This window comes from Gopherus flavomarginatus, chromosome 2 (assembly GCF_025201925.1).
Source record: "Gopherus flavomarginatus isolate rGopFla2 chromosome 2, rGopFla2.mat.asm, whole genome shotgun sequence".
In the NCBI taxonomy this organism is placed as follows: Eukaryota; Metazoa; Chordata; order Testudines; family Testudinidae; genus Gopherus; species Gopherus flavomarginatus.
This window is the reverse complement of record NC_066618.1, coordinates 77,131,041-77,154,776: the sequence shown is the minus strand read 5'-3', so window position 1 is coordinate 77,154,776 and position 23,736 is coordinate 77,131,041.

Here is a 23,736-nt window from a genome sequence, read left to right as displayed (position 1 = left end):
TCCTTTAAAAAAAGTATCTGTGAGAAAACATCAGTGTCCCATGAAGAATTCAAAACACAAAGAAATTCCTTCTCTCAAAAGATTCTCAGCGCCCTCCAAAGCTCTACTTCCTACACGCAACCAAGATGAAGCAACTACATGAAGTTTCTTAAATTGACTGTTGCTTTTTAATTTGCATGAAAAAAGTACAAAGAAATAATCACCACCACTTACTAGTAGGAAGAATCAGCTTCACCCCTCACTTCTCCCAATAGAAGCAGATTGCATACAACTCTAGAATGAAAGGGGAGATTGTGTGTCTGGCCCAAATTCACAGGGAAGCAAAAGCCACTCAGTCCTGGGAATGGTAACTCTGCCCCAGCCTGACCAATCCTCAGGATTGGAGGAGGAGGTGTGGGGCATGTTTTCTCTGAGGGACCAGATGGCTAAGGGGACTGATAAAGTAGTTCTGAGCTTTTCAACACTCATTCATCAGCCTAAATCTGGCCTGTGCTGGTAGTGAGGTGTCACCACCACCTGATGGCAGATCAGTAGTCTATGTGGGATCAATTCTGCTCACACTAAAAAGTCAGTGGCAAAACTCACAATGACTTGAATGGAGAGAGTTGGGTCTATGGGTAATGAGTGTTGGTGGTGGTCTTAATCCATTAACTACAAGACAAAGATTTCATTAACACGAAGAACGAGAAAGAATCCTCTAGTTCAGGAATGCAGTAGTGCTGTGGGGCTGATTTGGAAAGCAAAAGTGTGAGAGTGGGAATGAACCTGTTCTGAGGCAAGACAAATAACCAGTTTCGAGGTATCTTTTACAGTCATTTGGATATTTAAAATAAAATGCCCCAACTATGAAGAATCCTACGTGGCTGGGAGAGCTCCCCAAGAACATTCACAAAGCTACCTCTGTATCTTCCTTTACCACAATGCCTCCAAAAAGCTTGACAAGAGTTAGGATACAAGTGTGCTGAGATCACAGACGACTCCCCACGTCTCCTCCCTGCCTTGCCCCAACCCCCTGCATTCTCCCCTTTGCCCATTAACTATGCGGTGCTGGGGGCGCTCTCCTGCTGTGCTGGCTCCCTCGCAGCATGTTCGAGGTTGCTGCTTCATGCAGCATAGTCAGCTGCCTGGGAGACCGCCTGGCTGGAGAGGGGTGGCAATGGCAACCTGCTCCCTGCCCAGTCTCAGCTTCCAGGGCAGGGGCCAACTCCGAACACATCGGGGGTGGGGCTCCGGCTCGCTCAGCCACTGTCCCCAGAAGCTGAGCCTGGACAGGAGACAGCCCACCGCCACCGCAGCCAGGCGCTCTCCCAGGCAGCTGCTGTGGTGCACCGAGCAGCCTCCTAGTGCAGCCGGAAGAGGTTCTAGCCCTGCCCCTTCTGCTCCCCACTGGGACAGCTGTGGCGGGGGTGAGGAGGATGGGACACTTCACCCTGCATGCCCCTACCAACATGTCACCTCTGGCTGAGATCACTGCCTATCATGCTGACCAATACCATCTGATTATTGCACGCCCCCTCTTTCTGTACATGTCTGTTATCTTTTGTCTCATACTTAGATTGCAAGTTTTTGGGGGCAGGGACCATATTCCCCCTCAACCTCTCTCCCCTGCATTTCTGTACAATGCCTAACATAATGGGGTCCTTTTTCAAGAGTGGGGCTCCTAGATGCTATGGTAAGACAAATAAATAACTAATGCCCCATCCCTTCCGGCCAAGCAAATACTGCACAGAAGACGAAGTGAAATAGCCATGTATAAAATGACCAAAATAATTTGAAATTAGTTCTGAAAATCAGCCACAGTGTCTCCAGCAGAGTTTCTCAAGGATGTCCATGCACTGAAGAGGCCCTGTTCCTTTGCTAATCAGATGTTCCCCTCAGGATGGCAAGCAAGCACAATGCATTATATGTCAGTTACACAGGCAGGATATAGGGCAAAGGGTGTTTTTTATGGCCCTATATCCTATGCAGCCATGCCACCTGGATTCTGTGACATCCCAGTGCTGCAGACTGGAAATTATATGGCAGCTAATTTCAATGAAAAAAGGCAGGCTTTCACTGACTGAAATATGAAAAGGATTCGTACAATCATACGATGATATTAAACTCTATTTTATGCTAGACCATATTTTCGGGTTTTTGTACTGGCAATGCAATACAGAAGTGGTCAAGTTGCCAGTGGGAAAGCTGAAAGTTTTGGAAGCAGGCTAAGGGGCATGTGGGGCTTTTGGCAACTGAGAGCCTTGAAAAGGCAATGGTTGAAAAGGTTTACCTGTATAGATGTACAAGTAGAGCTATACCAGCAAACCCCTTGGTGGACACACCCAATACAGATTAAACCAGTCCCCAGAACAGAACAGGCTATACCACAAGGGAGTTTTTGCCAATATAACTGTGTCTACACTAAGGTTTTTTTCAGCACAGCTATGCCAATTGGGGATGTGATTTTTTTCATGCTCCAAACTAACATAGTTATGCTGGTAAAGCTTCCTAATGTAGACTGGGCCTAAAATGGTGAGGAACATAGTCTGGGATTGTGCAACACACACAGTAACTTGATTTCTGTTAAAATTAAATGTCAACACCATGAACTATTTCAACAGTCATCTGAGATTCCGAGTTGGATTTCATCAAAAAAGATTAGAAGCAGGTGGGCGTTAGTGCTGTCTTGGACAGACGAAGATAGCAGATGCTTGCACAACGACCTGACCCCAGTTGATGGGCTAAGGAGAAGATGATGAGGATTTCACTTAGGGGAATGGAGCAGTTCACTCCTCTTAGAGCTATTATTTCAGCCTGTCTGCAAACTCAGTAAATAAAACTGCACTGGTCTACACTTGATTCCAGTGTTTTTCTTCATACCCATGGCTTAGAAACATTATTTTTAAATGAAAGCTTAGATTCTGGAGCACAGTTCTATGGCAAGGGGCATATTCTGTGGCAAATTCCATGCCTGTAGAATTACAGATTACTTGAGGCCCTGATATTAAACTATTAAGTGCTTGTTTAACAAGCAAATATGCTGCTCCTATGGTCTCAAAATAGCCTACATTACAGTAAAACATTTAATTTTTAAATACTAAAATAGCATATCCTTCAGTTACGGTTTTCCTCAGCCTTTGAACTTTGTTTATTGTTCCAGTTACCGTTTCTATTTAGGGGTCAGAGAGCGAGCCTGAATGCATCCAACAGTACCTGATAATGCAGAGAGTATCTTAGGGCTAGAACACATATCCAGTAATGAAAAGAAGTGGACAGAATGCCAGAAGGATTATAAAACCGGTCATTTGGTTTTTTTAAATCTACAGGACAGGTTTCAATTAAGGCAAGCTGGGTTCAACAATAACAGACATCAAAGCCAGGAAATTAGGGCCTCCCAGCCCACCTCCCCCTATCTTTTTTATGTTTGGGCCAGATATAAAAACAGCATTTAATTGTGAAGTTCAGAAAACTTTACAACCCAGGTAAGGGAGAACTACTCTTGAAAGAATTAAACCTCACAGATGACAACATATGAACTTGAACACGTTGCTGGCTCATTGTTGTATTTTACCATTGTAGGGTGACAGACTCTAAGCCAAAATAAGCCCCTGAAATGAATATACAGTTTAGCATCTAAAACACTGCAGTGTCCCAACTATGGTAAAGGAAAACACTTTTTTCCTGTTGCTATGTACATTGGCACATATCCTATCCAAAGAATTGTGCTAAAAGTCTTCTGGAAACACCTGCCAACAGACTACTTGGGAACGTTATTTAAACAAGCATACCTGCCAACTTTCCAGCACTGTTGACTTTGCAGTACCAAAAAACATGTATTATTTTCAAACATACTTGATGGATGACAGGAATTGGGCCATAGGGATGAGGCACAGAATGTGCTCAAACTCCTGTTTATAATTTTCAGAGCCGCTCAAAGCATGTCAGTCTAACACACAGACATAGCAGTTTGTAGCAGAACACAGTGGTTGGACTCTAGACAGGCATACATACATGATAATGGTTCAGGTGGAGCTGTGTGAGGGGAGGGAAGGATACTTCTTTCCCCATGATACTTTGTGCACACACGCGCATGCACACACACACACGGTCTCCACTCTATCGCATGAGATTTCATGCCCCCCAACAAGCAGCTCTGCAGGACAAAAGATACTTTTTACACGGATTCAGGGGAAAAAATCATGCAAGGCTACTTTTACATGATATTTTTGTTCTCAGAACATTTTGTGCAGAAACAGAAGTAGGATGGTGTCCATCTGTACAATGTGTCCTTTGAGTGGAGGGGAGAGGGTTGGAGAGGCAAGGTGAGAAAAAAGCATTATTTACAAAATACTCACTATTGCAGGGCAAGTACACCCTGTCGCCCTCTTGGGGCAGGTCAAGGGCATTATAGCCCTGCAGCTAAGTCCACCTGCCCACCATTGCCTGCAGAGCGGTCTGGCCTAGTGGTCTGAAACAATCTGGCTGCCCTCCCTTGCAGGGCTGTGCGGCATAATGGCCAGACTCAATATGGTTGCCTTCTCTCACAGGGTTTTGTGGCCTAGCGGCTGGAGTCAATATTGATGCCCTCTCCCTCAGGACTGTGTGTCCTAATGGCCAGAGTCAATATAGGTGCAGTTTAACGTCTGCAGGGGGGATGGGCTATCACATGGGGGTCTGGAATAGGGGGGTCCAGGCCCTCCCTGCTCCTCTGGGGTTCCAGGCCAAGGCCCTTTAAGTGGTGAGTGTACTAATGATTGAGTCACTGGGGATCCTACCAAAACACACTGACTTATCACTCAGAACTATAACAGGATCAATGTATAGTCTCCCTTGGGCTACTTCCTACCCTGTCTCTTGATGCGGCAGTCTGGGCGTCTCTGGGTTCCTCAGCCTGTACAGCTCTCTGTGGCTCTGCTCTCCCTTGGGCATTCTCAGGTAGCCGGGTATCAGCCTGGGTTTTGGTGGGTCTGGCCTTCATAATCTGGGGCTTCATCAGCTCCCAGGCTGGAGCCAGCAACATGCGTCCTTCCTGCTCATTGGCCAGCCCTGACTGCGCTGCTCCATTTTATACTGGTGCTCCAGTTGGAGCATGCCCAGCAGGACAAGGAGGCATGGCTTCCTCTGCTCACAGTGCAGGGTTGACCCATCCCCATCCAGTGTGGGGAGAGTACACCCTATCTCACACACATATATTTTACAAACATACACAAACCATTTTTGGCAGAGAAGGGGATGCAGGGAGTGTAGGATAGTGGTTAGATGAGGTACTGGGCTATGTAAAGGAGTGAGAACAATGTGAACAAACCAGGGGTGACACACACCCCAGTGCAGAATGCGACTACAAGCTCTACGTACACTGTAAGTCCTATTTAACCCTACCTACTTAGAAGATTTCAGTGTTCTCTTCTGTTCTGGTTCATATACCAGGCCCATCACTCTGGTATCTTTTCATCAAGAAAAGTGGGACTGTTCTCTCAACAGGTCTGAGACAGACCCTTGCTTCAAAGACTCACCGTGGATTGATTTCTGGGAGAAGGGGGGAGTGATAGTCCTCTATCCCCAATCCCCATCCACTGTCTTTGGTAGTGGCAGACTCATTCCTCCATTTGTGTCTTTTGGTGCACATTGATTCTCTCCCTTGAGCCTGAGAAAAAAAAGAAGAGGGTCAATAAAAGACACATTTTAAGCATAGGGAGTAGGCTCAGCTAATCAACGCCAGAAGAAATACTAAGACTTCCATCATGCTGAGAAGCTCAACAAATCCAGCTTCGAGACCAGAAAGGCAGCAGGAAAAGCTGGACTGGTCTTTCTGCTGACACACAGATGGAGCCAATGTCATGTTTTCATGGAGCATCCCCCAGCTCAGAACAGGGAACAATTCAAATGTTTTTGATTTTCTGATGAATATTTCACACTGTCTCACAGTAGTTGTGAATCCATTTGCCACCTGTGATTTGGTATTTCATGAGCTTTAAAAATGTGTTACCACCAGCTACGGCACAGAACTAGGCTCAACTGTGCTCTATGTGTGGCTATAAAGAAATCCTGTGGGTTATCACAAGTACATAATTTCATCTTGAAATATTTATAACACTCTAGGCCTTTTTCTGTCCAAAGAAAGTCAATGGCGCTTTGCCCATTGACTGTGACGGGAGCAAGGCTGGGTTCTTAGAGCTTCATCCAACTTCTACTCAAGTTAGTGGAAAAACTCTCATGGAATTCAGTGGGTGTTGGATCAATCACAAATCATTAATCATGAGGCAAAAGGCTCATAAAAGTTAGCCACAGCAATTCCATGCCTAAGCACTAATCTAACATTTTTATATAATCCATCTCGTACCTTCTTCTTCTGTAAAACATGTGACAACAGGGTAATGCATTCTTTAACATTTTTAAACTCTTTTAAAATAGTCAGAGCTAGTATTTAGGTCTGATTGTGAAAAGATTGCCCACAAGAATATGTGCCTAATACCCACCATAAATGTGCATATAAATATATATATTATACAGTACCAGATTTACAATGGTGCCATGGCACTGGACCCACATGCAGAAGGGTCCTTGGTTCCCAGAATGTGGCCCCACTCCCCACACTGCCTGTGCTCTGCCCCAAGGCTCCTCCCTGCTCGCCTTCTTCCCCAAGGCCCTGTCATAAACAGATAGTTAAGGGTTAATGTCTGTCTTACCTGTAAAGGGTTAACAAACAGGGACCCCAAACACCTGACCAGAGGACCAATCAGAAGACAAGATACTTTCAAATCTCATGGGAGGGAAGCTTTTGTTTGTGGGTTTTGGGTTTGGCTTTCTTCTCTCTGGGTCCTGAACGGGACTAGAGGTGCAACCAGGTTTCTGCCAATCTCCCTGCTACAGTCTCTTATCTATTCAGAATTGTAAGTAAGAAAAGGTGGTCATAGTCTTTTAATTTGTTTTTTTTTTCCCATTTGCATATGTGTACTTGCTGGAAGTAGCTTAAATTGTGTTTCTGCTGGAGAAAGTTTCTTTCTATTGTTTATAAGTTGAAAGACCCTGTAACTTTTTACCATCTAAAGTGCAGAGATAAACCTTTTACTTTTTTCTTTCTTTTTTTATTAAAAGTTTTGCTTTTAAGACCTGTTGATTTTTTTTCTCCTAGTTAAGGTTCAAGGGAATTGGTGGGGAGAAGGGAAGGATACATTTTCTCTTTGTGTTAGATTCACACAGCTTGAATCTGTATGGCCTCTGGGTGAGGGGGAAGGTAACACTCCTCTCGTTGTGGTGATTCAAGAAGTTGAATCAGGTGATCTCCTAGTGTTCCCAGGGCGGGAAGGAGCTGGGAGGAAGAAGGGAGGGAGAAGGGAATGATTTATTTCCCTTTGTTGTGAGACTCAAGGAATTTGGGTCTTGGGACCCCCAGGGAAGGTTTCTGGGGGAGAGCAGAGTCTATCAGGCACTCTACTCTAAGTCCTGATTGGCGGCAGCCTATCAGATCTAAGCTGGTAATTAAGCTTAGGGGAATTCATGCTAGTACCCATATTTTGGATGCTAAGGTCCAGAATTGGGAATTATACTTGACAGGCCTCGCCTACCACTTGTTCCTCTACACTCCCTCTCTCCATGTGAGTGGTGGGTGGGGCCTCAGGGGGAAGAGGTCAAGTGGGGGAGGGACCTCAGGGCAGAGGAGGGGGGCAGGGCAATGATCTGGGTGCCAGGGCCTACAAAAGATTAATTTGCTCCTGAGATTATACACACACACAGTATGTATCTGACAACAGTATGAATTCTGTGGAGTACTGTGAGTGACATGAGAGGAGTCTATGGGCGTTTGCTTCACTGTGGCCGTTAATTAACATCAATCTTTCATACATTGTACATTTTCAAGGGGGGCCTTTGCAGCTACAAGAATACCATGTATCCAAAATGTGTGGAAGGAGGCCATGGAAAGCTGTTTGTACAAGCAACCGGAATTTTAAATTGTAAAAATTTGCACTGCTTACTCTGATTCTAGTTGTGCAAATTCAGAGTGCCCTCTGTAGATTACAGAGGTGGTGCTTCAAAGGCAGCTCAGCTTCCTCTGTGTAGCCTCTGTGTGCTGTTTAGTGGGAAGTGATCCAGCACTAAACTGATCTTCTCTGTTTTCAAATGACATACATGATTCTCTCCGTTTGTTATGATAGCCCTACACAGTGTAGCTTAGTATTGTCCTGTCCTGTGCGTTATATTTCTCTTTGCATGACATCTACAGAAAGTTGCTATAAATTTTCTGGAGTTTTGATTTCTACTTCATCTGGTGTTCTTTCTTCTTTTGAACAACATAGAAGCCAATCGTATAACTGTGTTGCACAATAATATTTTTCTGCAGAATTATGGCTTTAACAAGATATTTTTAAAAGCCTCTCTGGCATTTTAAAATAGTTGGTTTGGTGCACTGCTGTGATATTCTGTAAAGCTTGGAACTCTGACTCCATGGGAGGAAATCTTGTTTAGATACTATGAACTCTTTTGTCCAATGCCCAGAACTTGTCTTCTGTATTTTTACATAGGAGATTAAATAAATAAAATTAATTAAGGTAGGACATATATTTTAATAGAATCACTTTTTCATGAAGTAATTTTTGTGGTGAACTGGTCTCTATTTGACATTTGGAAGTTTTTGCATTACCCTTTCAGACTAAAATATTTGATATTGGAATATGGTTTTTTTTGTTGGGACAGCAATCTCTAAAACCAACTTGAGATGTTTGTCTAGAATGCATTATCAATATTTTTTGTATATGCAAATCATCACGGAAAAAGGCTAATAAGTTTTATCTGAACAAATGCTCTTGAGTTCAGTATACAGTATTTAGCACTCTATCTGCTGAAGTTAGTCAATCAAATTGTACCATTTAGGAACTCAAATAGGTTTTAAATTTTGCATGTGCACTTACCACTTACTTATGCCTGCAAGTACAGCACAATCTTATGTCAATTTCATTCTTTTAAAAATACAGCCATTTTTCCATCGTGAGCAACATTGCACAAGAACTTCAATAAATGCATGAAGAATCCTTTTTGCAGAAGTAGTTATGAAAACTTAGATCTAAGATCTAATACACTGAATGGAACTTCAGGGAATATTAAGTTGGGATCCATAAGATGCTAAAATTGTGGAAGTTCATTCATGGCTATTCTTTGTCTGTCCCTATCATTTCAGTCTGTCTGTTGCATCACAATCCACCCAGTTTTTTCTGCTTCAACTCCTCTTCTGCCACAGTGGTCCAGACAGAGCTACCAAAACTTTAAGGCCTGGTCTACACTACAAACTTAGGTCGATGGACGCTGCCTTACGTCAACCTAATAACGTATGTTTCTACACTCCCAGGTCTCTTTCACCCACGTAACTCACCTGTTACATTGACTTAATTACTCCACCAGCTTAATTTGAGGCTGATGAGACAGAGAGGCAGTGTAGACACAGTGTTGTGTAAGTCGACTGAACTGGCCTCCAGGAGGTGTCCCACAATGCTCCACTGTGACCACTCTGGAGAGTGTTTTCAACTCCACTGCACAGCAGCCAGGTACACAAGAACCTGCCCCTCCCCTCTTAAAGCCCCAAGAGCTTTTGAATGTCCATTTCCTGTTTGATCAGTGTGAAGAGCTTGGCAACCCAGCTAGTCATGGAGACTCAATGCCCCAAATACGCTCCAACTTGGAGTACACAGGAGGTGGTGGATCTTATTGGGCTCTGGGGAGAAGCGTCTGTGCAGGCACAGCTCTGATTCACCTGTAGAAATGCTGACATCTATGAAAAGATCATGCAGGGCAAGATGGAGAAGGGCTACACCAGGGACACACAGCAATGCCGCATGAAAATTAAAGAACTACGGCAGGCGTACAAGAAGACAAGCGAGGCAAACAGTCATTCTGGTTCTGCATCACAGATATACCATGTCTACACTGAGCTGCATGTGATTCTCGGTGGCAACCCCACCTCTACCTCTAAACATAGCGTGGATACCTCCCACGAATCCGAGTCCAGGGCCGTCTCAGGCAACAATTAGAAGGATATTGTGAATGAGAAAGAAGAGAATGGGAGACAGGAAAGCAGGGGATCCATTCTCCCTGAGAGCCAGGAGCTATTTTTAACTCCAGATCAGTCCAGCTGGTTGTAGGACAGCATTGTGGCCAAGCACGATGCCAGGGAAGGATCCTTTGGTGAGTATGCAATTCCAGTCAAACTGTAGGGGTTACAAGCTCCTACATTTTATATTCAATATGAAGAAAAAAGTGAGGTGTGGTGGGTATCTGATTCACAGTATCCATTCCAGCTATGCAGACGGTGCCCCCCCAAAAAGAGTGTTTATGTGCACAGGAATGGCCTGGGAATCCTCCCTAGTGAACTCCAGAAAACTTTTATGGAGGCACTCTGCAATCCTTTGCAGATTTCTGGAGAGGGACACTCCGCTATTAACTCTGCTGGCATCATTGCAGTACACAGCATAGCAGCATAAGGACCAGATCTGTACCCAGACGCTTGCAGCATCTGCTCCCTTGTTCACTCTGTTACCCTCAGGAGACTGATATCTTAGGATCACCTAGGGAAGATGGGGGAAGTTTTCATTACCAGTGTTCATACTGCAAACAATAGAGCATGTGATCCCCCACCCATGGTGATTTTTGGGACCCTCAACCATAGTTTCCCTAACATGCCAGGGGTTTAGGTGACAGGGATTGGCATTGACCTCAGAATCTGAAAGTCTACCAGCAGCTTTGGGGGGGTGTTCTGTGTTCTCTCATGACCACAACCCCCACCCCCCAGAGCCCCTGTGGATGAAGACCACATTTTGGGAGGCTTAACTCTGGTGCTTGGAGACCAGGAACCAACCATGTCGCCAAGGGGAAGGGGCATTGTCCACCTGCCCATCTGTGCTTCTCATGTGGATTGCCCACAAGTTGCAACACATGACCCATCGCCCATGATGCTGGGCCATACTCACCATGGCTGGAACAGCAAACCAGTTCATTGAATAGCTAGGGATTCTGATTATGTTCTGGCTTGCACTTCAGGGTAATATGGGGAGTGATTTTAAAATAGCACCTTTGAACTAGACCCAGGGTATACACAGACAATGGTTGCCCTGTGCTTTGCAGTGGAAAGCTTGGCCTTCAGCACAGCCTTCTCACCAGTGCAGAGGCTTTCACAGATTAGAAGATGGAAAAAGAGAACATGTGATGACATGTTCAATGAGATAATGAATGCTTCTGGGACAGCTGATATGGAGCTAAGAGTCTGGAGAATTTCATTGTCTGAAAAACTGGACACAGACTTGGATAGCAGGAGAGCATGCCTGGAGCATGAGCGTGCCAGGCAGGATAAGATGCTGTGGATTATGAAGGACCAATCAGTCATGTTGAAGTGTCAGGTTGATCTTCAAGAAAAAGAGCTTGAGGCTAGACCTGTTGCCCTATTCCCAATACCCTTCCCCCAAACATTCCAGGAGGTGCAGGGGAGAGGGGAAGTGCAGTATCGCAGGAGGCACTGGAGGAGGGTACTAAGAACAAAAGGCAACCATTCAAAGACCTTTGATGGGCAATACTTCTGTGCTTATACAGACAATCTGACTTGGATTCTCCCTTCCCAAATCTATCACACCATTTGCCCAAGGTCGAATTATTTTCCTGGACTTTCAGTTTCTTTATTCTTGAGCAAAAAGGTCAATGTTTTGAGAATGAAACCCTTTATTTATTCCAAGCATGAGGGTTGAGGGGGCAGGCGAGGTACAGGGAAACTGATGCAATGGAGGGGATGGTATGGGAAGGCACAACACAGAAAAGTGGTACACATTACTGTGGCTCACTATTGAAATGGGTTTTCAAAGCCTCCCAGAGATACAGAACTCCTTGTTGGGCTCATTTTATGGCCCTGGTATCTGGCTGCTCAAAATTAGCTTCCAGCCTATCCACTTCCCCATCCCACTACTGCATAAATTTATCTCCCTTTGCCTTAAAGATATTATGGAGCACATAGCTGGCAGTGATAACAATGGGGATATTGCTTTCACTGAGGTCTAACCTAGTAAGCAAACTGCACCAGCGACCCTTTAAACATCCAAAGGCACATTCCACCATCAGTCTGCATTTGCCCAGCCTGTCGTTGAACAGCTCCTTACTGCTGTACAAGTGGCCGATGTATGGCTTCATGAGTCATGGGAGCAAGGGGTAGGCTGGGTCTCCCAGGATCACTATTGACATTTCTATGACATCAATGGTTATTTTGTGATCTGGAAAGAAAGTAACTGATTGCAGCTTTATGTGCTCCTAAAGATGTGTGCGTCATGCACCTTTTCTGACCATCCCACATTGATGTTGGTGAAACGCCCCATGTGATCCACCAGTGCTTGCAACACCACTGAAAAGTATCCCTTTTGGTTTCTGTACTCTTTGGCAACTAGAGTCTGTAGTCTGGTGCTAAGATAGATGGCATGCATATTCCTATCACTCCATCACAGTTAGGGAACCCCACTGCGACACACCATCCACTATGTCCTGCACATTTCCCAGAATCACTACCTTTCTCAGCAGAAATCAATGAATGGCCCTGCAAACTTAGATCACAACAGCTTCCATGGTGGATTTACCAACTCCAAATTGATTCCACACTGACTGGTAGCAATATGACGTTGCAAGCTTCCAAAGAGTAATTGCCAATTGCTTCTCCCCTGTCAGAGCACGTCTCATTTTAGTGCTGCTGTGCTTCAGGGCTGGAGAAAACTGCACAAAGTTCCTGGAAAGTGGCCTTCCACATCAAAAGTTCTACAGCCGCTGCTCATCATTACATAACTGCATAATGATGTGATCCCACCAGTCAGTGCTTGTTTCCTGGGACCCGAAATGGTGCTCTACCAGGTTCAGCTGCTGTGCGACTGCCAGCAGCAACTGGAAATTGTTTCATTCTATTGCTTGCAGCAGGACTGCTTGAAGGACATCATGATGTTGTACACGGCAGCTTCTGTCTCAGGCCTGGAAATACTGCAGGATAAGGTGCAAGGCATTTGTAATGCTCACAACAAGAGTGCACAGGTGAGTGGGGTCCATGCTTCTCAGGCTATGGCGTATGCACAGCTAAGTCAAGCTTTTGAAAAAAGGCAGGTAAAAGCAGGGCTGTCCCTAGGGTGGTGCAGGGCCCAGGACAACTCAGACCCTGTCCCTACTCCATCCCTTCCCCCAAGCCCACCCCGCTCCGCCCCTTTCTGGCATCCGCTTCCTCCCCCGAGTGAAGCTGGGAGCTTGTGGGGTGGAGTGGGGCGGCCTGGGGTCACTGCTGCTGCTTTCTGCCGGTAAGTGCGGGCCTGATCTCCGCTGCCGGCGCCCGCCCCAACCTCCCTGGCCAGCCTGGCTCCCCCCACCCTAATTCCACTCCCTCTGGACTGGCCTAGTGCCCCCCGCATGACACACACACAGAGCCATCCCTAAGACATGGTGATTCAGGGCGGCTGCCGTGGGACCCCCAAAGTGCAGGGTCTGGAAAGGCTGCCCCAATTCGCCTTCCCCTAGAGACAGCTCTGGGTAAAAATATGGGTTGTTTGCCATTGATATTGGGAAGAGACGGAGAAATTGCCTCATGGGAGGTTAAACCATGTTCCCATACTCCCACGACAATGTTTTGGTCCCATGAGGCATTGCAAGCCCTTCCTAAAAACCCCTGTGGCTAGTTGCACTGTGGGATAGCTATCCATGGTGCACTGCTCTCTGCACTGATGTAACTGCTGCTGGTGAGGACACACTCTACCGAGACAATGAGCGTGGTTGAGTGCCCAACCAACTTAATTACTGTGGTGGCTAGATGTCGATTTAAATTAAGTCAAGTTAACTTTGTAGTGACTTACCCAAGCATGTCATTTGGGACTAACCTGTAAATCAAAGCTCTGAAAGTCAGGCATACTCCTATCAGCCACAGACTCTAATTCACAAAAGCTCGTTTAGTTTGACAGCCTCAATGCTACAGAGAGAGTCAGTCTGTAATAACGCCAGCTGTTAGGAAATGTGAAGCAGGTTGCTGGGCCTTTACCAGTAAAATAGTGTTGGATTTGTTTGTGCATGACAGCATTTACTTCCAAAACAGCTGTCCATAAGGGTGAGCATGTATAAGGGAACTCGTACTGGAAAAAAAGACAGTGCAGAGTCCTTCTGGGTAGTTAGTTCCAATCAAACATTGATATCAACATATGATGATCTACTCACCATGGCTGCAGTGGAGTGGTTAGGGTAAGGAAGTGTAATGGATCACTGATTTTCAATCTTTTCTAATCTTGGCAAAAGTTAGAACAGCATAGGGGCTGCTCTGACTTTGGCCTCCTGGCTATCATTATTAAGGGCCCTATGCCACTTGGGAAGTTGGCATAGGAGCCTGCTGTGCTGGTCTTAAAACAGCTGAGAATATCCTCATGCTAGAGGAATCCTTAGCTGGCCTGTATGAGCCAGATTCCAGCTACTTCATGCCACCTGAGTAGTGCAAATGGATTGCACCAGGGGGAGAAAATCTGAGCCAAAAGTTTTACTGGGCCATATGTATTTTTATTTTATATATTAGGATGAGCTTATAATAAATTCCACAGAAGTACAATAAAAAACTGCAAAGAAAATCTAAAATTCTCTGCTCCCTTATGCCAGTATTATGCTGATGCAGTTCTACTGATATCAGTGGAATAATGGAGCAGAGATCAGGCCCAAATTCTTTAACCATTGTAGTAATGAACTAAGAAAACAACGGAATGCAATCCGTAAAAAGCTTTAGGTAATGCCATCAGGTACACAGAATATTTGTGGAGATGGGTGGGGAAGGGGTGGATTAAGACCCTGGTAGAGCAAAGAATTTAAACACATGCTTACATTTTAGCATGTGAGTTAGTTCCACTGACTTCACTTTGACTATTCACATGTTTAAAGCTAAGTATGTACTTAAGTGACCAGTTTGTTGAAACTTTCTAAGTTATTTTGACTAATTAAAAAGTGGTAATTCAGTTATTTTTAGCAACCAACACAAGGAGTTGTAGTAATCACCATTTCATTCATTGCAGTTGATCCACCCTCTCAGAGAAGATACCAGTTAGCAATTTGAACTTCTGTAATAGTCTCACACTTCACTTTAATATATATATTAAATTAAATCTCATGTCTGCACATCCCCTGTGCAGACATGACATTTAATCCTTTGTTTGTTTGTTTATAGGTTTCATATCTTTAGCACTTCCACTATATACTATATTCTGACAGTATATACTGTATACAATACCAGAGTCTTTAAGATTATCGTGCCTTTAATGCAGATACTAATCAATGTGGGAAATGGCTCAAGGGAATTGGTTCTTTTGACAAGGATTGGAATGGAGATAGGGAAATGACAGAAGAAATATATATAAAAATAAACCATTCTTGTGCTCTTAAATTTCCAGTCTCCTGGACCTTTTCATAAGCTGAAGTAAACGAAAAACCTAGCAGCTGCTGTATGCACATTTATGCATTTTAGATGAATATGAATATTTATGCTTTCAGAAACAGACATTATTTCTTACCACTATTTTCTAATCACAGCCAATATACACTTTATGTATTTTTTGGCTTCTTCATTTGGACAAGATACAGGCATCTAAGAGCTCAGGACTGCATTTAAAAAAGTATGTAAAAAACACGTATTGAGGGAGTTACCAAACCCATGCGAAATCAGGGAAACAGATAGGCCAGCTCCCCAGTGCTCCACCTCTGGGACATAAAATCAGGAACATTTGCTGTCCAGGACAGGACCACTTTATTGAGGAAAGCCTTATGTGAGTAGGTAGCAAAGAACACTATGTGCTTAAGTAAAGCCACTACCCAAAACCCATTTTTCCATAAACAAGACTCAGCTATGGAGACATAACTCTTTTTAATGCTGTCTGGATGACTTCATTTGCAAAGTATTCCAAAGCTTACCATAGATCATATGATTTTCCCAGCTTCATTCACTCAGGAAACCGATCTGTCCCTTTGCTTCTGTAGCAGTAGAGAGGTCATTTATGAATGTGAGGTGTTACGTGAGTCTATTGGGTCACTTAGATCTCAGAAGGTGTATTTCTTCTGCCTAAAAATTCCTTCTCCATTTACTTTTATTGTTATTTTTTTTAAACAGCCCCAAACATTTGCAACAAATGTTAGCAGGCATCTAATAGCTACAGCCACTGGATACAGTGTTGGAGGGTTTGACTCTGGGAACCCTATATTAGGAACATTTTTTATTTCTTCTATATACTAGGTTATGGGTATGTTTTAAATACCTGCTTCAGACAATTTTCATTAATTTCTTTTTTCTTTATTCCCTTTCTGTTTATACTTACACACTGTATGAAATCAGTGCTTTTATTTTTCTTTAAGCAAATTTCAAATGAATGTAGTACTCACAAATAGCACTGGATTGATAGAGCTATAGAGGGAAGTCCTTTCCCACAGAATAGGTAGAATTCTGCAAGCTTTTGCACCATTGCCCCTCCTACTTCATCTGACTGGAGGGATCAGAACTTGGTCTGAGTGGACTGTTCAGATTTCCTGGGTAGGTCTACACTGCAGCAGAGCGCTTCCAGTCAGCGTAGATAGATTCATGCTAGCACCACTTGAGCTAGCATGTTCCAAATAACAGTGTAGATGTTGCAGCACAGACGGTGGCTTAGGCTAGTCACCTGAGTCCAAGACTGCCTGACCCTGTGTCTCTGACCTCAGGTAGCCACCAGCTGACCTCTCCAAGATCTCCATGAATTGTAGGGTTCAAGATATGGGGCTGCTTTTCTCATAGAGGGGGTCAGAGGGAAAACTAACCACCTCCTAGAGACCTCAGATAGGAGCAGGGCTCCTTGTGGTAGGTGCTGTACTAACACAGAGGTTCTCAACCTTTTTCTTTCTGAGCCCCCCACCCAACATGCTTTACAAATTCCATAGCCCACCTGTGCCACAACGACTGTTTTTCTGTACATAAAAGCCAGGGCTGGGGTTAGGGGATAGCAAGAAGGGCAATTGCCTGGTGCCCCATGCCACAGGGGGCCCTGTGAAACTAAGTTGCTCAGGCTTTGGCTTCAGCCCCAGGTGGTGGGGCTTTGGCTTTCTGCCCTGCTTGTCAGCCCTGCTTGGCGGACTCTCTGAAATCTGCTCACAGTCCCCCAATGGGTCCCGACCCCTGGTTGAGAACCACTGTACTAACATACAGGGGTAGAATAGCTTACAATGTATATTTATGGCACAGAGTTGATTATAACTTCATGATATGTTGACATTTCCCTGGGAGGTACAAAAATTTGTGTTTGATCAACTGAGGGCTTTTAAAAAACATTGTTTTGATCATCAGCAATCATTATTTCCAGGCCTTTCTAGTGCTCAGTTCGGCTGATCCTGAATTCTGTAGCAGTGGCTTTTGCAGAGAGGTCAGGGTCTCATTTCTATATTGCTTCCATTTGCAGTTAGTCATTGATTTTATTTGCTAATCGCACTGAGATACATCTATAAATCATTCTCTTCTTTTGTTTCTAGGTCTTTTCAACTAGGGTCTTTCATTGGCTGCTTTCCCCCAGGGCTTCCCAGAGGGAGGGAGGGGAAAAAGGGGTAGTTTGTCCCTGGCCCATTTGAGAAGGCTCTTAAAATGACGGAGGGCTGACTGGGCCAAATTTGAGTGAGAGGTGTTGCAAATGGGGTCACAGCACTACTCATGTTTGGTCCAGCCGCCCTCCATCATGACATAATGGTGTCTAGGCCAAATTTCAGTGGGTGGCATTGAGACCTGGCACATTGGTACACAGCATCAGTCAAGTTTGATGCCCATCATGTATAGTGCAGGGAGCAACTCACCCACCCTGGCTGGGCCCAAATCCCCCCATTACCATCACTGGCATCCTCAGACTGGGCCCGAGCTGACCCCGCAGACTGAGAGCCCAAGGATAGGAGCACAGTCAGGGGTCCTGCTCCTCCTAGCAGCAGGGTTGGATATCAGGGAGAGGCAGAACTGCAAGTGGCCCCCTGGCCATATGAAGGGCAAAGTCCCCATCCTCATGGGGAGGGCAGCAACCCCACACTACAGGCCTGGGCCCTCTCTGACCCATCCCTTCCCCTTGTCTTAAACTCTTTCATCTCCATGGTAGGTTTTTTGGAAGGGCTCAGGGCCTCAGTTTCAGATTCAGTCCCAGACCTCCCAAAACCTCTGTGCAGCCCTGCTTCCCCCAAGAAACAATTACTTCATGCAGGCGGAACAGCTCCAATATCTGAAGGAGAGAACGTTCTCCGAAGACAAGAAGCTACTGCTTAAAACTGTGTTGTTTGCTACAGTAATAAGGAAAGAAAAGAGATCCTGGAGATGGAAATATACTTAGAACTGCACAGTGCCACAGAGGGTCATTTGAGTGTCACTCCTGGGGCTCAGGGCATCATATGACCTACCTCCAATATAGTTTGTCAAACAAGGATGCAACTTAATAATCAACAGTAGAGAATCTTGGGTTCCATAATTGGTCACATACCAACCAAATGTTCAGATTTTACAAAGTTGGTGGCTGTACCCCTTACTTAATAGATAGATAGCTTAAGATACTCCAAGCAACTCAATATAACAGTAAAAAAGTCACTATAGATATTCTCTAACACACCAACATATCAAAAAGGATTTACCTGCCATGACATATGGCTGAAATGGCTTTGGAAATGCTACAGCACAGGAAAGAAAAAAGATAGTGTATAATTAAGATCAATCTGTCTCCTAAATTCCTAATATTTGAGTGCACACAAGCTTGTATGCTTTTCCCCCCAACACTTCATATACTCCAGGAAATTCCTGAGAGAGACAATTTTCTATCTAGTAATACACTTTAATTCCAAAAGTGATCTCAGTGAAATATTATAGTGCAGTGGTAGTAGCATCTCGTTTTGTTATCTCACAAACAGTACAGTAGTTTACGGCTTTACCACTAACTGATCTCTATGCTAGTTTCCTGATCATATCAGGACATGATGGTGCAGTAGTCCCAGAAGCAAGTTAGAGTAATTAACTGAGGGAAAAGGTGGTCTCTACCCAGAATGACAAGTGCAAATTTGCTTGTTCAATATCTCAAAGGCAGAGGTCATGTCTTATGAAAATATGGAAACGACAAACACATTGCTTACTAACTGGAAAAAATGAAGGCTGGGATTGCCAAAGGGAGTAAGGCACCAACTTGCATTGAATTTCAATGGCAGATAGACATTTAACTCCCTTGAACTCCTCTGAAATTCCCAGCTAAAATACTTAAAAGCGTATGGCACAACCAAATGCACTAGCATATGTGCCATTAAAAAGAAGGGAGGAGAGAGAAATCATTTCCCTTTACTACTGCAATTAAATTATTGGAGCTATCTTAGATATAATGAGCACTAATAAGCCACACTTCTCTTTGAGTATTCAGACAAAGCTCTCTGTAGTCTAAAGCATGGTTATGCTTGGGATAAGCTGGGCTTCAAAACAATTTAAATTAGTGGAGTTACTGGCTTTGCACCGGAAGAGATTTCAAGTGAAACAACTCCACAAGATGTCCAGTTTACTCTCTATCCAATGTTTGGTCAGAGTCCAGTTTTAAGAACTTAGCCTACTTTCCAGTTTAACCCATTTCCTCCACCCACCTTCTCATTCCCTAAGAATGCAAACAACAGAGGAACATTCATATTTGCTTTAATATTATGTCTTTAAGCTAGACAGAGACAGATCTGTGTGTTGGGTAAGGTTTGTTTTTCACTTGGGGTTGCCCTGTATGTTCTGAGCCTATCAAGAAGCAGACTAATTGGGCGACTATGCCATCCATCTGACTCCCTTCCTGCTGTCATTTTGTTATGATCTTGACAAGGGATGGCTATGCCAAACCAAGGCTACTGGTTTTGATCAATATGTGTCTCACTCTTTCCCAGTGTCTGAGTTACGTCCTGCTGCTGGAAACCACAGAATTATGGCCTTTTCCCTAATGAATTTTCATTTCCTATGATTTTTTTTATTAAAAAAGCATTTGTCTCTCTACAGTAAACAAGAACATACTGTAAATACAACAACATTTAGGTTAAAATGTTGATGGCCTTGGGAAAAGCTGAAATAAGATGGTGAATGCAAAGTGAAACTCACCCAGTCCCACAGCCGAGATGAATGATGATGAGACACAGAGCTACTAGCAGCTGCTGGAGTAACATGTGCAGTCACTTGAACATTTCTCTGCAGGGTTGTACACTGCAGTTCAGGGTCCTCGGTTAAACCAAACTCTCCCCTCAAATACACACTTGAAACTAAATAGTAGTGCCTAGTGTGTTTTAGTTTTTATATCAAATATTGATCAAAATTATCCTTAATGAAGGAGGGACGGTCTAGAAGCAGAGAGGGGTTTACATCACAGTAGGATGAGGTTTTCGTCTAGCTGAAAAGAGTCATTCCCACATTGTATGGACAGGAAAAGAACATTAATCTTCGGAGCATGTCCTCATCCCAACCCAATTACCGTACATCCAGATAAGAATAAATCTCCTAGTTCATAGCCTGTAAAATATGATTTAAAGTAAACACTGCCAATGAAAAGAAAGATTCCTTCATCTGCTCCCACATCTAATTTACTGTAAACCTCTAACACTCCAATTTACTGTAAACCGACAACATTATGGACAATCTGAGGAAAGAATCCCTCAGGCTGACAAAAGATTTTGGAAATTCAGATGCTTCAGACTAATTTATTATAATGCAGATTTTAAAACAGGCTCCTGGGATAAGAAACAATAGAAGCCTCTTTAGGCCCTAATAAATATCATAGGCCTCTGATTAAAAAACCAAACCAAAACACACCACCAGAAAGACCTGTTGTATTCTAACACTCAACAAGGAACTTTATTAGAATTCAGGGCAATAGTATTATCCTTAAAGCTATTATACTCTCTCTACTTCATTGTAATGCTTCGTCCTAGAACTTTTCCTACCCCCACCATCTGCCTGGCTTCCTGGTATAGATTTAAAGAAACAATACACATATCCTCACATGGGGTCCAGAGACAAAGCTTAAAGCAGTGTATCCTTATTTTATCTCTGAAGAGGGGAGATGCCTAGGGAACAAGCTTTGGTTTCCCTTTCTTTCCTGTAAAAATGGACCATTTTGACCAAAGCTCCGTTTTTCTGTGAAAATTTTCCATTATTTAAAAAGCCCATTTTTCACTGACTTTTGACAAATAACTTCTGCACAAATCTAGTCAGGAGCTCCCAAATTCTACTTGTATGCTTATCCTACACTATTCCCCCTCTATATTTTATTCATTAATAAAATACTTTCATTTTCATCATCACCATCATGGTTATCCTTGTCATTATTAATATAGAAAAATATGTTTTCACACCCCTTTAGAACACAGGGAGATATGTTCCCTACCCAAAGAGCATCCAATCTAAAATAGATGGAACCAAAAAGACATAGAACAATGGGTCGGTTGAGGTGGAGACTGTGGAGAATGTATCGGTGAAGAGACAAGGTAGAAAGGCTATATTGAGGTAGTAAGCCAAGGAAGGGAGGCTGCATTTTAGCAGTAAGAAAGTGGTAGAATTTTTCAAGAGTGGGAGTAACATAAATGAAGGTGCAAAGCCAAAAGTTAGATAAGGAGATGAAGAGAGCGGTGCTTTGCTATATTTAGAGAGTAGGGGCTTTCAGACACATTGATAATATCCCAGGCTCAGCAGCCACTCTAACACACCCACTCTGCATCTCACGCCTCACTGGTTTTTATATTAGTGACAGCCCCTGGAAAGGAGTCTTATCAGTTCTGTGATGTCAAGCCACTGTCTGGAGGTGTTTGTATAAAACAACAACATTTAAAACATGGTATTTACTAATAACTGTCAGCTCCCTTTCTTGCACAGCCACTTCTTCACTTCCCCCCCTCCCCAGATCTTTTGAATGATGTACATATGATTGTTACGGCTCCTCTGGAGTGGTTACTGTCTTTTGTGTAAACATCTCATTGACACAATTTATAACACTCTTCTTATTTATCCATCAGCATGTGTAACTGTTCCGAGTGAGCCATTCTGTCTGCTGCGTAACGTAAATCCGTCTTCAGACACTTTTGAGGACATGCGTCAGAACACTTAGTGTTTCAATAGTGCCTTACATTGGAGGATCTCAAAGCACTTTACAAACATCAATGAATTTAGCCTTAAAATAGCCCCATGTGGCAGGTTTAGGGCTGAGCAAATAATGCTTAACAAGAGCCTGATTCAGCAAGGTACTTAATTTGGGGCATTAACTTCAATAGGACTGCTCATATGCTCAGTCTGAAGTTCCTTGCTAGATTGGACCCTAAATGATTTACTCATTGAATTTGGCCTCTCTTCCTGTTTGCAAACTGTTGGCAGCTTACAGTTTTCTTGTAACATGGGAGGCCTCTTTTCAAAATCAATCCCCTTAGTTTTAAAAGGCATTTGTTTAGAGTATGTTTCTATAGATATAAAAAAGAAACATAGAGCTATGTTTCTTTTATGTTTTTCTTTTAGAGCTTAAGTAATTATTACATGCCTCACTGAGGTATGATTGCTGAGTAGTTAAGGCACTTGACTACAGTCTTGAAGACCATGGATTTGTGTCTTGCTTGAGCTCACAATGAGAGATCACCTCCAGTTCAACTGCAAAATGGGTACCTGATTCATTAGGTGAGGGCTGTTAAAGGTGGTCAGAGGTGATGCTGCCACATCACTCACTTGTCTATTGTTGTCTATGAAACTGAAGTACTTTAACTGCATCAGGCAATGAACCATTGACTCAGGAAGACTGTGATGCATAACCTTTGTGTTTATACCTCTTCCCACCATGGTCTGTGTTGGTTTTTTCTGTTTAAAATGAAGAAAAGCTCGTCAGAGCAGGATACTTCTGCTCTGTTTGTACAGTTCCTAGCACAATGGAACCTTTAGGCACTATTGCAATAAACATGATAACAACAACATATCTTTTGGGCACCCTCTGCCAAGGAGTAAATTTCACTCACAAGTAATCCCATTGCCTAATTCTACTGTACATGTGTGTAAAGTGAACAGGATTTTGACCCAAAAATCAACGGGAAGAGCAGATCTCTCTGACTGAAGTGTCTCGCTATTCTGACTCTTTTGGCTCTGTGACACAAGTAGCATAGGTGCTGGAAGTCACCAGGCCAACCAAAGAGTACTTCCAATGCTAAAAACAAAATAAAACCACTCCATAGTGTCCGCAACAGGACATGTACAAACAATGCTGGAACAGGGCCATGATTAAAATTAGTTAGAGAATGTGTTAAACAAAAACAAGTTCAGTTTGCTGGTTTTCCTTTTTTTTAAAAAAAATCCAAGCTGGCCAGTCTCTCAGATGGATCTTGGCTAATACAGCCATTTACAAATCTATCTTCCTATTGAACTTGTTTTCTCATTTCAAGTTTTCTCATCAAAAATAGAGATTTTTTCTTCTTTACTGAGAGGAAAGAGGAACGTAATTTAAAATATTTACTAGAGAAACAAATGTAAGTCAAATTCTATCAGTTACACTGGTACTAAAGCCCTGAAGAAAGTAGGATTGCATTGATGTAAATGAGAGGGAAATCTGATACTTTGATGTTACTTATTAGAAATACATTTGAAGATAATAATCTAAGTAAGTTGCAAAGATCTCAGGACAAATTCAGGAGTAAATTTTATGAAAAATACCTCTTTTGAGTGTGCAAATTACATATGTTTGTAACTTCGTTTGACTATTGCACATACACGCTCACTTTAAGAAA